The sequence below is a fragment of the Notamacropus eugenii genome, chromosome 6 (genome assembly GCF_028372415.1).
Source record: "Notamacropus eugenii isolate mMacEug1 chromosome 6, mMacEug1.pri_v2, whole genome shotgun sequence".
NCBI classification, from domain to species: Eukaryota; Metazoa; Chordata; class Mammalia; order Diprotodontia; family Macropodidae; genus Notamacropus; species Notamacropus eugenii.
In genome coordinates, this window is record NC_092877.1 from 72,766,582 (window position 1) to 72,783,465 (window position 16,884).

The 16,884-nt window shown below is 37.2% G+C and overlaps 1 long non-coding RNA gene across 1 annotated transcript; it reads right to left on the reverse strand.

The window, feature by feature from the left end:
• Positions 1 to 9,647: 9,647 nt before the first annotated feature.
• On the reverse strand, positions 9,648 to 16,495 carry LOC140510409 (uncharacterized). The gene is made up of 3 exons (XR_011969224.1): positions 16,233 to 16,495; positions 11,058 to 11,270; positions 9,648 to 9,830 (listed from the first exon to the last, which is right to left on the reverse strand). It is a non-coding gene; the product is annotated as an uncharacterized lncRNA (long non-coding RNA).
• Between the last annotated feature and the right edge of the window lie 389 nt (positions 16,496 to 16,884).

The window sequence follows — 16,884 nt, forward strand, 5'->3', positions numbered from 1 at the left end:
AAATCCCTCCTCTCATACTTACTAGCTGTGTGTATGGAGCATTTAGGGAGGACTAACACTCTGGTGGGAGGGCTTGACAACCCCTTTTAAGGCTGCTCATCCATCTTTGCTGTCCACCTGCGTTTCCAAGAAATTGTAGCCTGTAAAGTAGTCACAGCCAAACTGTCTTGGCAGATGGGCTAAACCAGGTTGAGTGTAACCAACAGGTTTCAAAACCATCAGGGACCTATGTCAGTCCTGATCACATACCCATTTTGCTTACTTGCCCTCCTTTTCTTTGAGATTTTTTTCTGTTGTTGCCTCCTGTATGCTATTGAGAAATTCTGTCCATAGTTCTTCAGACATTGAATCTATCAGATCTAATTCCTTAAATCTATTCATCACTTCCTGTTCATATTCATAAAGTATGCTATTTGTGTCATAACTTTGTGGTCTGATGGTTTTCCCTACTTTAGATGTAAGTCTGAATTTTGCAATAAGAAACTGATGATCTGAGTCACAGTCAGCTCTGGGTCTTGTTTTAACTGGCTATAGAGTTTCTTCACCTTTGCCTGCAAAGTATATAATCAATCGCATTTTGATATTGACCGTCTGGTGATGTTTGTGTACAGAGTCACCTTTTGGGTTGTTGAAAAAGAATGTTTGCTATGATCAGAGACTCATCTTGACCAAATGCTATTAGTTTCTGCCCTGCTCCATTTTGTACCCTCAGACCAAACTTGACTTCTTCCAATTATCTTTTGATTTCCTACTTTAGCTTTAAAATCCCTTATGATTAATGTGACATCTTATTTGGTGTTATTTTTAGAAGATGTAGATCTTCATAGAACTGATCAGCTTTTATCTCTTGGACATCAGTGGTTGGAGCATAGACTTATATTACTGGGATGTTGAACAGTTTTCCTCAAATTTGAACAGATACCATTCTGTCATTTTTTAGATTATACCCCAGTACAGCTTTTCTCACATTTTAATTAACTATGAGGACTGATACATTTCTTCTCAGGGATTCTTGCTCACAGTAGCATCTGTAATAGTCACCTGAATTAAATTTACTCTTTCCCATCCATTTAAATTCACTGATGCTCAAGATGTCAATGATTAATCTTTCCATCTCCTGTTTGACCACATCCAGTTTCTTGGTGCTGTTCAGTGTTTTTCAATCATGTCTTACTCTTTGTAACCCCATCTGAGATTTTCTTGGAGTGGTTTGCCATCTCCTTCTTCCCATCATTTTACAGATAAGGAACTGAGGCAAACAGGGTTAAGCAACTTGCCACAGCCACATAGAGAGGTTGGATTTGAACTCAGGCCCTCTTGACTTTCAGGGTCAGCAATCTATTTAGTGAGCCACCTAACTGCCCTCATATCCAGCTTACCTTGATTCATAGATCTTGCATTACAGGTTCCTGTGCAATACTGATCTTTACCACATCAGATTTTCCTTTTCTTACCATAAGCATCCATAGCTGAGTTTTCTTTCAGCTTTGGTCTAGCTGCTGCATTGGTACCGGAGCTACTGTTACTTGTCCTCCACTCTTCCCCAGTAGTGTATTAGACACCTTCTGACTGCGGGGTTAATCTTTGATGTAATCTCTTTCATCATTTTTGTACTGCCAATGGAATTTTCTTGGCAAAGGTACTGGAGTGGCTTGCTATTCTCTTCTCCAGTGGATCACCTTTTGTCAGAACTCTCCACTTTTACTTGTCCTTCTTGAATAATCCTGCATCGCACAGCTTATGATTTCCTTGAAATATGAAAGCCAAAGACAAAGAAGAGTAAGAAAGCAAAATGGCTGTCTGATAAAACCATACAGATAACTGAGGAAGGAAGGAAAGGAAAAAGGGAAAGATAGATGCAGTTGAATGCAGAATTCCAGAAAATAGCAAGGAGACATAAGAGCATTTTCTTAAATGAGTAAAGCAAAAAAAAAAAAATAGAGAACAATGAATGGGTAATACAAGATATCTCTTCAAGAAAATTAGAGATACTTTTTCTGGTTGCAAAAAATTGGAAATGGAGAGGATACCCATCAATTGGGGAATGGCTGAGCAAGTTGTGGTGAATGTAACGGAATACTATTTGTTCTCTAAGAAATGACAAGTAGGCTTATTTTAGAAAACAAAACCTGGAAAGACTTACATGATCTGATACCAAGTAAGTATCACATGTAAGCACATGTATAAATATGTTTAATATGATTGTACATCTATAACATATAACAGATTTCATGAACCGATACTGAGTAAAGTGAGCAGAACCAGGGAACATTGTACATAGTAACAGCAATATTGTGTGATGACTAACTTTGCTAGACTTAAGTCTTTTCAGCAATGCAGTGATCTAAGATAATTCCAGGGGACTCATGATGGAAAATGCTATCCATATCCAGAGTAAAAATGAAGGAGTCTGAAGGCAGATCAAAGCTATTATTTTCCCTTTTTTTCTTAACCATGTTTTCCCCCTTTTGTTCTGATTCTTCTTTCCCAAGATGACTAATGTGTAAATATGTTTAATATTATGTATATTATATATATAACAGATTGCATGTCATCTTGGGGATGAGGGAGGGGAGGGAATGGTAAAAAAATTTGAAACTCAAAATCTTATAAAAGTAAATGTTGAAAATTATCCTTGCATGCAATTGGAAAGCATAAAATATTATTAAGTTAAAAAAATAGAGATATGTTCATGTAAAAATGGGCATGATAAAAACAAAATGGTAGGGAGTTAATAGGAGCAGAAGAGATGAAGAAGAAGAGGCAAGAATACACAAAAGAAGTATGTAAGAAAGATCTTAACGTCATCAATAACCCTGGTGGTGTGGTTACTGAGCAAGAGCCAGTCACCCTGGAGAACAAAGTCAAGTAGACCTTAGGGAGCATTGCTAACAATAAGGCTAGTGGAAGTGATAAAATTTCAGCTGATGTATTAAAAATCTGAAAAGATGGTACCATTAAAGTGCTGCACTCAATATACCAGGAAATTTGGGAAACTCAGCATTGGCCACTGCACTGGAAAAAATTCAGTTTGCATCCCAATCTTAAAGGAAGACAAAGTCAAGGAATGTTCAAATGACTATATAATTGCACACATTTCACATTTTAGCAAGTTTATGCTTAAGATTCTGCAAGCTAGGCTTCATCAATATGTGAATCAAGAATTAACAGAAGACCAGATTGGTTTTTGAAGAGGCAGAGTAAGTAGAAACTTAATTATTAACATTTACTGGATTATGGAGAAAGCAAGAAATTTCCAGAAAAATATTTACTTCTGCTTCATTGATTATACTAAAGCCTTTTATTGTATGAATCACAACAAAATGTCCTCAAAAGTGCTGGGAGTACCAGATCATTTTACTTGTCTCTTGAGGAACCTGCATCTTGGTCAAGAAGCAATAGTCAAGTCTCTTTTTGGGGGGAGGAGCCAAGATTGCAGAGTAGAAAGATACACATACACTTAGCTCTTACCCCAGAGTCCATAAAATACCTGTAAAGAAGAACTCTCAACGAAATCTAGAGCAGCAGAAGCCACAGAACAACGGAGTGGAGGAGATTTCTGTTCCAGAGAGACCTGAAAAACTGATGGGAAAGGTCTGGTGCTCACTGGACACGGAGCAGGCCAGCCCTGCCTTGGTGACATGGCACCGAGAGGAGCAGATCCAAGCAGACCTCAGGGACAGAATCTCCAGCAGCAGCACAGGTCCCTCAACCCACAGGCACCAAAGGTCAGTGAGAGGGTCTTTCTGGCTAGCAGAGAGGGAAGCAGGGTGTCCCCATAACTCAGGCCCTCTCAGGAGACAGCAACAGAGGCAGCAGCAGATAGGGCCTCCCAAAGCAGGCAGTGGCCTGCATCCATTGTTGAAAGTCTCCTCGTAGAACCACTGAGGGAACTAAGCCCCATGTGGTGGCCCTACCCCCACCTGAGCAGCTGAACTTAATCTCACACTGAATAGCAGCCACCACCACCCCCCCCCAAACCCCTAAGGCTTGGGAGGAGCATTTGAATCTCAGCCCCCAAGCGCTGGCTGGGCAGAACTGGAGGTGAGGTGGTTGTGGAGAGGAAACTCAGAAGTCAAGTAACTGGTTGGGAAAATGCCCAAAAAAGGGGAAAAAAATAAGACCATAGAAGGTTACTTTCTTGGAGAACAGGTGTCTTTCCCCATCCTTTCAGATGAAGAAAAACAAGGCATACTGTCAGAGGAAGTCAAGGCCTCTGCCTCCAAAGGGAATTTAAAATGGGCTCAGGCAATAGAAGACCTTAAGAAACAAGTTAGCAGCTTACTAAAGGAGAACCAAAAAATGCTGAGGAAAATAACACCTTTAAAAAGAGGCTAACTCAATTGGAAAAAGAGGTCCAAAAAGTCAATGAGGAGAAGGATGTTTTAAAAAGAAGAATTAGCCAAATGGAGGAGAAGGCTCAAAAGCTCACTGAACAAAATAATTCGTTGAAAGAGAGAACTGAGGGAAATGAATTGCTATGAGTTAAACCAAGAAGTTAGTAAATAAAACCAAAAATTTGAAAAAAATAGAAGATAAGGTACAACAACTCACTGGAAAAACAACTGACCTGGAAAACATATCCAGGAGAAATAATTTAAAAATTATTGGACTACTTGAAAGCCATGATCAAAAAAAGAGCCTAGACATTATCTTCCATGAAATTATCAAGGAAAACTGCCCTGATGTTATAGAATCAGAGGGCAAAATGGATATTGAAAGAATTCATTGATAACCTCCTGAAAGAAACCCAAACATAGAAACTCCTAGGAATATTGTGGCCAAATTTCAGAGTTCCTAGATCAAGGAGAAAATACTGCAAGCAGCTAGAAAGAAACAATTTGAGTACTATGGAAATACAATCAGGATAACACAAGATCTGGCAGCTTCAATATTAAGGGATCAAAGGGCTTGGAGTAAGATATTTCAGAAGTCAAAGAAACTAGGATTGAAGCCAAGAATCACCTACCCAGCAAATCTGAATATAATACTTCAAGGGAAAAAAAATGGTCATTTCATGATATAGTCGAATTTCAAGATTTCATGTTGAGGAAAAGACCAGATCTGTATTTAAAAATTTGACTTTCCAAGACAAGAATCAAGAGAAGCATGAAAATGTAAACAGAAAAGAAAAATCATAAAAGACTCTCTAAAGCTGAGCTGTTTACATTGCTATATGGAAAGAAAATATTTTTAACTCTTGAATCTTTTCTCAGTATTTGGGTAGTTGGAGAGATTTTACATACACACACACATACACATAGGTAGATAGAGAGTACAGGGTGTGTTATATCAGAAGAGATGATATCCATACACACATATGCAAAATAAAATAAAATAAAATAAAAATTAAGGGGTGAAGGAGGACAATTCCAGAAAGAGAAAGGGAGTAATCGAATAGGGCAGGCTAGAAGTCATAAAAGAGATAAGAAAAATCTTATTGAATGGAGGAAATAAGGGAGAAGGGGAGAGGGGGAAAAATAAAGCTACTCTCCCCACATGTGCCTGAAGGAGGGAATAATATTCTCACTAAATTTGATATGAAAATTTATATACACCACAGGAAAGTAGGAAAGGAGGTGACAAGTGCAGTGAGGGGAATGTTAAAAGGGAGGACAAATGGGAGAAGGGAGTCACTAGAAATAAACACTTTGGAGAAGGGACAAGGTCAATTGTAGGGGGGGAAATAAGGGGAGATAGGGTAGGACAGAGGGCAATATAATTAGTATTACACAACATGATTGCTATGGAAGTCTTTTGCAAAACATCACATATTTCGTCTGTATTCAATTTCTTGCCTTCTCAGTAGGGTTGGGGAGGGAGGGACGAGGGAGAGAAGTTGGAATTCAAAGTATTAGAAATGAATATTGAGAATTTTTACTGCATATAATCAGGAAATAAGAACTACAGGGATAGGGGTATGGAAATTTATCTTACCCTGCAAGAAAAGAGAGAAGATGAGGATAGGAGAGGGGTGGGGTGTGATGGAGGGGAAGGTACATTGAGGGAAGGAGTAATCAGAATGCAAGGTATTAGGAAGTGGTGGGAGGGGAGTGATGGGGAGAAAAACTGGACATGTTACAAAGTGAGGTAAAAACAATTAGTATTAAAACAATAGTCTGAATTAATTACTGAGAATAAATCAATGACATCTTTAGTTTGGAGAAAAGAATTTCAATCTAAATTTCCAAGAGAAAGGTAACCTTGGGTAAAATTTGGCATTGATGGAAAAGTCAAGGTTTTAATGGTAAATTTGATTTTATGATTGCCATTTAGTCAGGAAGTAGAACATGTATAGAAAGGCATGTAAGCCACTTAAGGCCTGCTTCAGAAGTTGTTCCTTAGCCAAAGTGAAACTATAATCATATTTGAAACCTGATTATTGGAACTTGCCATTTTTAGATGCTTTGGGACTATTAAGTGACTGTTCTTCTGACTCTAACTCCAGGTATAAGTAGTAAGAAAAGTGATCTGAGCCTCTAGTACATGATACCAGTAAGCTGATGAGATGCTGGTATGAATTGCATAAGGTGATCTCAAGGGAAGGGTGGGAGAGCAGCTGTTCAGCATGGGCTGAGGTAGGATTCTCCTGACTCAATTTCCCCACTACCACCTGGCAGACTTTAAGCCTGACTGAATACAAGTGGATAATCTACTCCTGCTTGGAATTGACATGAAGTTGGGGTGATATTGTACCCTTGCAATATCCTTGCTATTGGTGGCAATTTCCTATAGTCAAAAGGTTTGTAAGCTTAATACCAGATCTATTCAATTACAGATTATGGGCAAGGGAACATCTGAGGTTGTCTCAAATTAAGCTATTAGGCATAGGACTTTAGACCAACAACAATAAATTAGGGTCCTTTAATTCTTAGTAATAATGTGGAGACAATTAGGTCAAGAGGTTGTGAAGTTAGCAACAGAAATATTATGTGTCTCAGTTGGTCAGTGTTTAAAAAAAAAATCTTTTGTTGTCCATATTGTAAATGCTTTAAAAGGAAGTATCACTTGTGCAAAAGTTGGAATTGCTTTATCTGTTATAAACTGTGTTAAAAATAAATAATAAAAAATAAAAAAGAAGCAACAGTCAAGATCAAACATGGAAAAACTGATTGTTTTAAGAATGAGAAAAGAATACAAGACTATATACTGTCACTTTTCTTTTTAACTTCTATGCAGAGAACATCATGCAGAATGGCAGACTGGATAAATCAAAAACTAGAATAAAAGTTTCCAGGAGAAATATCAACAGTCTCAGATATGCAAATAATACCATTCTGATGTCAGAAATTAACGAATTAAGAAGCCTCTTTATGAGAGTAAAAGAATAGAGTACAAAAGGTAGCTTGAAGCTTAATATAAAAAACTAAGATCTTGGCAATTCACTCTGTCGTTTCCTAGAAAACAAAGGGAGAAACATGGAGGTATGAGGCATTGTTGGATTTTATGTTATTGGGCTCAAAGATCACTGAAAAGTGCAACTGAAGCAATGAAATTAAAAGATGCATGTTTCTTGGAAGGAAACTTGTGACAAATCTCGAAATCATACTAAAAAGAAGAGACATTGCTTTGTCCTTGCTGACAAAGATCCATAGATTCAAAGCTATGTTTTTTTCCAGTAGATTCAATATATGCCTATGAGAGTTGGACTTTAAGGAAAACAGCACCAAAAAAATCAATGCTTTTGAATTATGATGCTGAAGATGACTTTTGAGGGTCTTTTGTTCAACAAAAAGATCAAATCAGTCAACACTTGAAGCCATTAATTCAGACTTTTCACTGGAAAGTCAAAAACTGAAGCTAAAGTTTAAATACTTGGGCCACATAATGAGAAGAAGAGACTTACTGGGAAAGACTCTGGTGGTAGGAAAGATTGAAGAAAAAAGGAAAATGAGATGGCAGAGAATGAGAAGGATAGATGGTGTCATGGAAACAATGAACATGAACTTGGATAGACTTTCAGAGATTGCAGAGGGTAGATGGCATGGCATGCTACGTTCCATGGGGTCAGGAAGAGTCAGACATGGCTGAATGATTCAACAATAACAAAACTACCCCAAGTGGAATGGGCAGATGAGGACAATTTGTTCCAATGGCCATGAAGACAGCTGAAGAAGGCACTGTGCATACTTAGAGCTTGCTCAGATATCAAAGAGACAAGGTCATCCGCTGGATCCTGAATCATCATTGGTCATCTTGACTTTTGTCTTGCCACTGAACTTTGATAATTCTGTGCAACTCTGCCTCATTTGAACCTAATTCAACGACAAGTCAGGAACTTGCCCTGTCATATCACTGGTCCTCATTGAAAATGAAGGATAAATAACAACTTGTGACCCTGAGCAAACCACCTAATCTGTATGAGCATGTATTTCCTCCTGTAAAAATGAGATTATTATCTATTTCACAGTGTTACCATGAGGCTCAAATGAAATAATTTAAGGGTTTTATAAACTTCAAGGAGCTTGATGAATGTCAACTCATACTAGTTACTTACACCTCTTTGTCCTAGATAGTTCTTGTTCTGGTCTCTCAGAATTCTCTCAATGTTTCCAAGGCCTTTCTGTGTTTCTTGTAATGTTTTGTTGAATACCACTGTAATTGTTGGTTCTTTATCTGTTAGTCCAAATTCTCATAACATGGCTACCCCAGTTCTTATTCTAGTGATACTGGAATAAGGTACTTGGTTCAGGTCTTTGATAACATCTTCTCCCATTTCTCACATACAACCTAGCATTGGTAATATGTTGTAGCCCAGTTAGCTCTGCCTCCCCATCACCTTCTCATCACCTCTTTCAGTCCAAAATTTGATTCTTCTGCAATCACTGTATTCCATGATTCACAGCCACAAAGCATTACCAGGAAAATACTGGTGTGGTTCTGAAGATGAGATTTTGTAGAAAACAGAAGCTTGGGATAACTTAAGGTAATGTACATGTGGCATCTTTAGTCAATAATGCCCTGAGCATCTATATCAATCAAGGCATAAAGTAGGAAGAGATTTGACCAAATAAGGTGTTTCCAAAGGTCACAAAGGAAACTCAACAATGAAGGAAAATTTGAAATTTTTTTTTTTGACACATAACAGAAGAATAATTTTATTTAGTTTTTCCCAAATGAAATAAACCTCCTGCAGGACTCCCTGGACCCTTTTCTTGACACCTACAATACCAGTTTATATGTCGGAAATATAAATAAAACTTTAGAACGTCAACAGCACTTCAGATTTTGAGTTACTTTTTACAGTCTTACCTCACAATCCCTCTCATGCCTACCAAGATAGAGAGATGATTAAGAACATTTTCCCCATAAAATGAAGATAGGTATAGAAGTGGAGTACCAGTTTTCTGTATACTAAACCAAGTTACTATTCATGACAAAAAATTACTTGAATATACTATACCCGGAGAAAGAAAAAATAACACTTAACTGGAATGCTCAGATCTCCTTAAACTCTACAGAAAAATGACGTTTAAATAATACTGTATGTTCTACAAAGGGATTCATATACGTGATCTAATTTGATTCTCACAACATAGTTAATATTATTGTATCTATTCTAAAATTAGGAAACTGAGGCCGAGAGAGGTTAAATGATTTTTCCTGAGTCACACATCTCAGACAGGATTTGAACCCGTCTTCCTGACTCCATACCCAGCATGTATCACAGTGTCATATCAATGTCTTGCGTAGTGTAAGAGGATACATCATTTGTTTTGTAATTGAAAGGAAGGCTGTCCTTGAACAAAATTGCAAAGTAGACCAAAGGTGTAGCTCCATGTGATTTCTGTGGTTATTTTGTCCTTTAGGTGTCATCCACTGGAGGTAACCTGTTGTATACAGAAGAACATTGGACTTGCAAGTCAGAAGATCTGGAATGGCATTCTGGCTCTACAGATTCTGAAACCTTGGGGATAGTGTTATGGCTGCTGTAGCTGCTGCTGTTGATCACGGTGATGATCACAAAAATACCTAATATTGATGGAGCTCTGACTACTGGCCAGGCACTTAGCTAAGCACTTTACAATGAGTGTTTCATTTGATTTTCAAAAGACCCCAGGAGTTGGGTGCCATTACTATCCTCATCTTACAGTTCAGGAATCTAAGGCAGTCAGGTTGACTGACTTGCCCAGGGTCACACAGCTAATCATTTTACTACCTGGCTGCCCTACCCTCAACATTTCTGAGCTACGGTTCCTTCACTTCCAAAAGGTGGATGATGCCTGTAGTATCTACCTTCTAGGATTGTTTTGAGGCCCAAATGAGCTAATGCGCCTAAAACACTTTCGAAACTTTAATAGGAATGGACATGTGATTTCTTGCCATCAAGAACTCCTAGGGGAGGAAATTCCTTCTACTGGTGAAGGTCAGCAACTTCTCTGCAACTTGTAGTCTTCCTGAAGCAATTAGAGATAAAGTATTTTGCCAAGGTCAACACAGCCAATACATGTCAGAAGCAGAACTTGAAACCAGATTTTCCTACTTTTAAGGCTGGCTATCCATCATACTTCACATCCATCAACCTTAAAATGCTATGTAAGGCACATATTATACATTGTTTCTATGACATAAAACCTCAAAAGAGTATCTTACAAACTCATTATCACTAAAATATAATGATTAAAAAGACTCAATTCTCTCTTTTAACAAGCTATACAATTTTAAGCAAAAAAATTAATTTCTGGAATAATATCAGGTGTCATTGAGGCTATGGTAAAATAAACTTCCTCAGAAACAGGGCCTAACTACAAAATGTTGTGTTGAGGCAAGATGCCAAATTTGGTAGACAGTAGGAGAAGTAATAGAAATATGAAGACATCATGAAGCAAATTTGGAGAAAGTTGTTGTCAGCTAGAGAAGAGAAAAAGCTGGGTTTTTATAGTCATCCTTACTACCCGAGTGCTAATCTCAGTTGTTTTTCTGCTGCAAAGAGCATCTAAAAGGGTTTTTAGGATCCTCTTTGAATTTTGGCATCCTAGGACAAAGCTCTAGTTTCTTCATCCTAGTTATAATTCTTCTATTATCTCCAAAGTAATAAAGTTAGGCTTGTTTCTTACCAAAGTGATAGAAGAGAAAATGCCCAAAAGGTTTTGTGAATCCATGGATTCCAGAGTTTCATCCAGCAAGGCAGAATGCAGTCCATACATGCCTTCCATCCTGTGTAACCCTGCTCCATACCTTCACGTCATTTTGCCATGAGTGGCCAATTTGCACACAGGAAATTTCCTCAATTTTTCCTGACCTCTTTTTGCAGTGAGAAGAAAAAGTACCTAGCAAAGGAAGAAAAAAAAAAGGGAGTCCCACCACCAGGTATGTGATTACATTTCCCCTTAAATGCCCAGTGGTCCATAAAATAATACGGTTTAAGCATCAACAATCCTAGAAATGTGGCTAAGTAAGTAAATAGTTTCACTGACTTTATGTAAAAGAAAATATAATGAATGCTTACAAATTTCTGATATAACCAACATTATGTGCAGTATATATTTTCTTAGTCAACCAATTTGCCTCTAAATTCACTATTTATAATTTTCTTAGACTTAATTAGCCTGTTGTTTCCCCAAGTCAACCCTGCTGCAGGCTGAACATGAAGTGGAAACTAGAAAAAAAAAACCCAAAGTGTTTCTAGTTGCTGAAAGCAAGCTATACATATTCATAAAGAAAACAGAAAATTATTTGCCAAACTGTGGATGGTAAATACAAATTAACACTGAAAATGAAAGTGTAATATTTGCATTTTAAGCTCTCAGATTTCACCAGGATTAATTAGGTGATCACTCTCCAGAGGTTTTACTTAACTGGTCAAAAGTTTTACATACATACATTCATACATGCATTCATACATATAATTTCCAAAATGTGTGAGTTAATATCACCATTCATCACCTTCTAGACATGGGACCCATAGCTGAAGTCACTATATTTAAAATTGATTTAACTGAAAACATACCCTATGTTCCCCTGGTAAGGTCTACTCAGTCTGAAGGAAAGTATGTTCATAATGCCACAGAGACCCAAGACAGTTAATCTGTACAATCCCAGTCCAAAGAAAATTTTTCTGAACAATTATTCCAGTAATCCAAGCAAATGCAGGCTTGTTTCTTACCCTGGTTCATCTATGTCACTTTAGATATAGACCCCTGGTTTCAGGAAGCCAATCCAACATCTAAGAGATTGGGCCATTAAGAAACTATTCCTTTTTGTTTCTTTCCACTATTAAATATCATTGAAACCATAAGCAGCAGAAAATTATGCATCACACATATGCATTTGGCAAGCATAACGAAAGCTGAACTGGTATTTTTTTTAAGTCCCTACCTTTTTATTAAGTAATTATCTTGGTACTGACCCAATCACTCAGCAAGAATCAAGCTTCCCTTTCTAAGTAATGTGTAAGAAGCCTATCTAATTATTCTCGCATGTCAATGAATTGGTAATCTCTAACAACACAAATCACAATCTATTCATTTCTATTCATTCTACACAATACTTGTCTTTGCCTTCCCATAAATTGGCAACAGGGTGTCCATTCAGTGTGTTGGGGACCTCCTTATGTTATCCTAATTCTCAATTGATTATCAGTTGACAGCTTGCTATCTTTAAACTATTAGGATTGCAGGGTATAACCTGCCCTTCAATCCCACTGACTTGTAGAAAAACAGATTGGAGCTTAGGTCATCTAACGGGCCTGAGAAGGTAGTTGTTAAGAAGGCTGCACAACTTTGATTATAAATCTAAACTAATCCACTCCTCTCCCCTCCCCACTTCCCTAAAAAAGAAAAAAAAGGAATGACACCCTCAGTGACCCCTAATCTGGCACAGACATTGGAATGAAATTTGCCTCTATGAAATCAAAGAATATGAATAGGAAATGAGCTAACTCAATTCCTTTATTTTATAGATGAGAAAACTGGGACCTAAAGAGAATGGCCTATGGTAGCCTGGTCAGGAAGCTGGCAGAACCTGAAACTGAACTCCTAAGTTAACTCTCAAAGGATGTTGTGGACGCAGCTATAAAAATATGAGTAAGAAGAGAGAAGGAATTATAACCTAACTAGACAAGAAGTAAAAAGTAGGATACGGGGCATCTTCTCTGATCATCTCTTCCACAGAAGTGCCTAGATGCAGAGCTCATTCTCTCACTTGATTTGGAGTTTAAAAGCTCCATGAATTCTTGCCCCAGTGGAGCCTAGGTGAGATATTAATTTACAATCTAATTCTGGCCTATTTGCAGGCATGCTTCTATATTTGTATCATTAAAGCTATTATTATCTCGTCAGAGTTATCTCTTCAATTTACGAAAGCCAGTTTGGATGGATTTGTTTCATGCCGAGCTAGAAATTCACCACCCTCCAATTCATGCTTACTAGACCTCAAATTCTCCCTACCCTACTCATGCTCCCTACCATCCTTCCTTTCTCTCTCTCTCTCTCTCTCTCTCTCTCTCTCTCTCTCTCTCTCTCTCTCTCTCTCTCTCTCTCTCTCTCTCATACACACAGATACACAAACATACATACATACACACACATACATACATACACACCCCACACAGAGTTTCTGTTTAATGAGTGTGATTTACTTTGACATAGAATCCCATCAGTCACTTGTTTTAAAAAATCCAAGATTTAAAGGCTGGGGAAGGAGTCGGTTGTCTCCTCAAATGCCTTCTGGGAGCATGGTTCATAATACTTAATTATGTACCCAATCAAACAGCTGATTTGAAAAGTCCTTGCTTTAGATGACTAATTCAGAGTTCTTCAATAACATTAGATCTTGATAGCAAGCAAGGGAAAACAGGGAAGAGATATGTGTGTGTATATATGTATATTATATATATACATATGTGAATATATACACAATATGTGTAGCTATTTTTTTAAATCACAACCCTTGACTCCTTCTTTCCTAATACTAATAGTTTAGTCAACAAGAATTTTTTGCTAAACATTATTATGTGCCAGGCATTGTGCTAAGAATTAGAAATACAATGAAAGGCAAATCAATTTTTTGTAAATTACTGTTATGGAAAGCTTCATGAAAAAGAATAAATGTTTTGAGGCCTGTGCAAACTAATGGCTTAATACTTTACAAATTGGAAATTCAGTTATGGCAATCTCAACCTAACTCCATTCATCTTTTGCCATACTTTTAAAATGTATATTTGTTTAATTTCTATAAAAGGTGATAATCATAGATCATTTCTTAGAAAGAATATTAAAGAACACAGCTTGGAAAGTCAAAAATTAGCATCACAAAATATTGACCGTCATAGTTGACTTTAAATTACAGGTGCCAATCAAGTCTTTATAGCAATTTTTCAGAGTTCAGGAACCAGAACAGGGAAAGGTTCAGTCATAGCACATCATTACTCTTCTGTTCTTGAAGAAATAGGTCAGTAAAACTAGAGATTGTATAATGGCGTATGTAATTTAAGTAATTATTAAGCACAAAGACTAAGAGGAATATGTGGAGGTTGCTCTATTACAAATAGCCCTTTTTTAAAAGCTGGCTAGCAGTAACTGTCCTTTCTCTCTACGAATATCCAAATTAATGAAAAACATACTTTATTTTCCTCCTTAGTCTTTATTTCTTTCCATTCTGATGTCTTTCCTTATTCCACAGTCTCATTAAGTTAGGGGTCAAGTCAGATCAAAGTTGATACCAGTATAAACTCTTAACTGGAGCAAACCTCACAGATCATCTTCTGCAGCTTTCTCATTTTATGGATGAATAAACATTGGCACATGGGAATAAAATGACTTTTGCAATGCTACACAGCAAGAGAATCACCACACTGAATTATTAGATTAACAGATTTTTGTAGGTAGAAGGGACCATAAAGCTAATTCTGAATAGATAAGATATTCATTTACCATATCAGGAAACCAGGCTAAGGAAAGGGAAATGACTTTCCCAAGGCAACATAGCAGGTCTGCTGATGTTAAGTCCAGGGAAGGGCCCTTTCCTTTGCTTGCCTCAGGAAGTCATACCCTCCCACAAGTTTAACTTCTCACAAATTGCTTTTGGGTTGCTGTGTCCCATCCACAGAGCTTGTTATCCTAGAGATTTTGAGGGGCCACAGACATTGTCAAGTTTAACCCATACACGCACAAAAATTCTCTCTGTACGATGTGCTGTGAGCAAGCCCATGAGCCTCTACTTAAAGATATCCAAGGAAAGGAAACCCACTACTTCCGAGGGTAGTGCTAGATATTTGCCCTTCTAGAAGCCTGCCCCATCACCACCATTTTCCCACATTTATCAAAGATCACAAATCACCACTTGGTAATCACATCTACCAGTCCTTTCAGTATCTCAGCTGTAATTCCTTCAAGTCTGGTATGTTGAATTCTTTGACAGCAGCTAGGCACTACTTTGCCATTCCTAACTTGTCCTGGGTTTCCATTACTTGTTAACCATTTCCCTTCTATCCACCCTAGTCCAAAAATGATTATCCTTGGAAAAGAAAACAGAAGCAGAATAAGCATGGAGTAGTGTTGCCTTTTTCTTGTCATTCATTATTGTAATTCTGTGTATAATGTGCAGGGTACAGTCCTCTTTGCTGATCTTCCTTTGCCATCAACAGAATTAAAAAAAATATTTCTGCTGAAAAATATTTTTAAGCCTCCATTCATTAGAACCACTGACTCTTCTTTATTCTTAAATGTCTTAACACACACACACACACACACACACACACACACACACACACACACACACACACACACACCTTGATTTCCTAAGCTGGTACATTAACCTTTTTAATATCTTCACTTTTTCTTTTTTTCTGAATATTTTCTACTCCTCCTAAAATTTCATTCTTTGGAATGAAGGATGAGAGATTTCCATCCTTATGGAACTGACTTCTCTTTCAGAGTAGATCATTTGATCACATCTGATTTTTAATCAATTTCAAATACAGTATTCAAAATTTCTAGAAAATTCACCAGCAAGGCATACTTTTTTGGTAACTGAGGCAATCACCATAAACCACACCCAGGGCAAGCCAAACAAATTGTACCTTTAGCTGTTAAGAATGGGTTTTATCTCTTAGGAAAGAGATAGAAGTCCTAGTTATACTCTGAGACCACTGCCCTGGTACAGCAACTTCCTCTTTTCCAGCATGAGAGTCATATTTGAACCAACCTTAGTACTCCTTTATGAAAAATTGATATTTAATAAGGCCTTTGTGATTGAATTGTTCCATAAAATTCCAAGCAAATATATTTTACCTGTTCTCAGTTGGAGTACTCCATCCGTGGCCAAGGGTCCATCACTTTTATTTCAGCAATGATTTAGAGATATAAATTCGATTCTCAGACTGTATTCAGCTGTTTACTTCAAAATTATATCTGCATTTAACATCAGTGATTAAAATACTTCATAACTTTAGCAATACATCTTAGCGTCTTTTAGGGTATTATATCTCCCTCACAAGTAAGAAGTGATCTTCAGTCTTAACGAGTTTAAAAATTCTCTGTCATTTTCATCATATGCATCCTAGGAACACAGTAAAGAGATAAGGAGAGAGTGTGTGCCTTATTATTTATGTCAGCTCAATAATTAGCTGGCTTGGTATCCTTTCACAGGGAGTCAATGACTACCAAAACTTTTCAGCCAAGGATTTTTAAAAGTCAATCATGCTAATCTCAAGAACAAGATAGAAACATGGATAAATTTTAATTTACTTGAAAAGGATCTGAGTAGGAAACTAAAAGTTGAATATGAACTTATAGTAAAATACAAGAAAAACTCTAATAAAATTAAGAGATTAGTACCTAGAATGAAAGAAGTGATGACAACTGCAGTGCTGTATTTTGTTATTTATACTGCATATCAGGAAAGATATTGATGAGCTTGTTTTAGGAAGAGTATCAATATGCT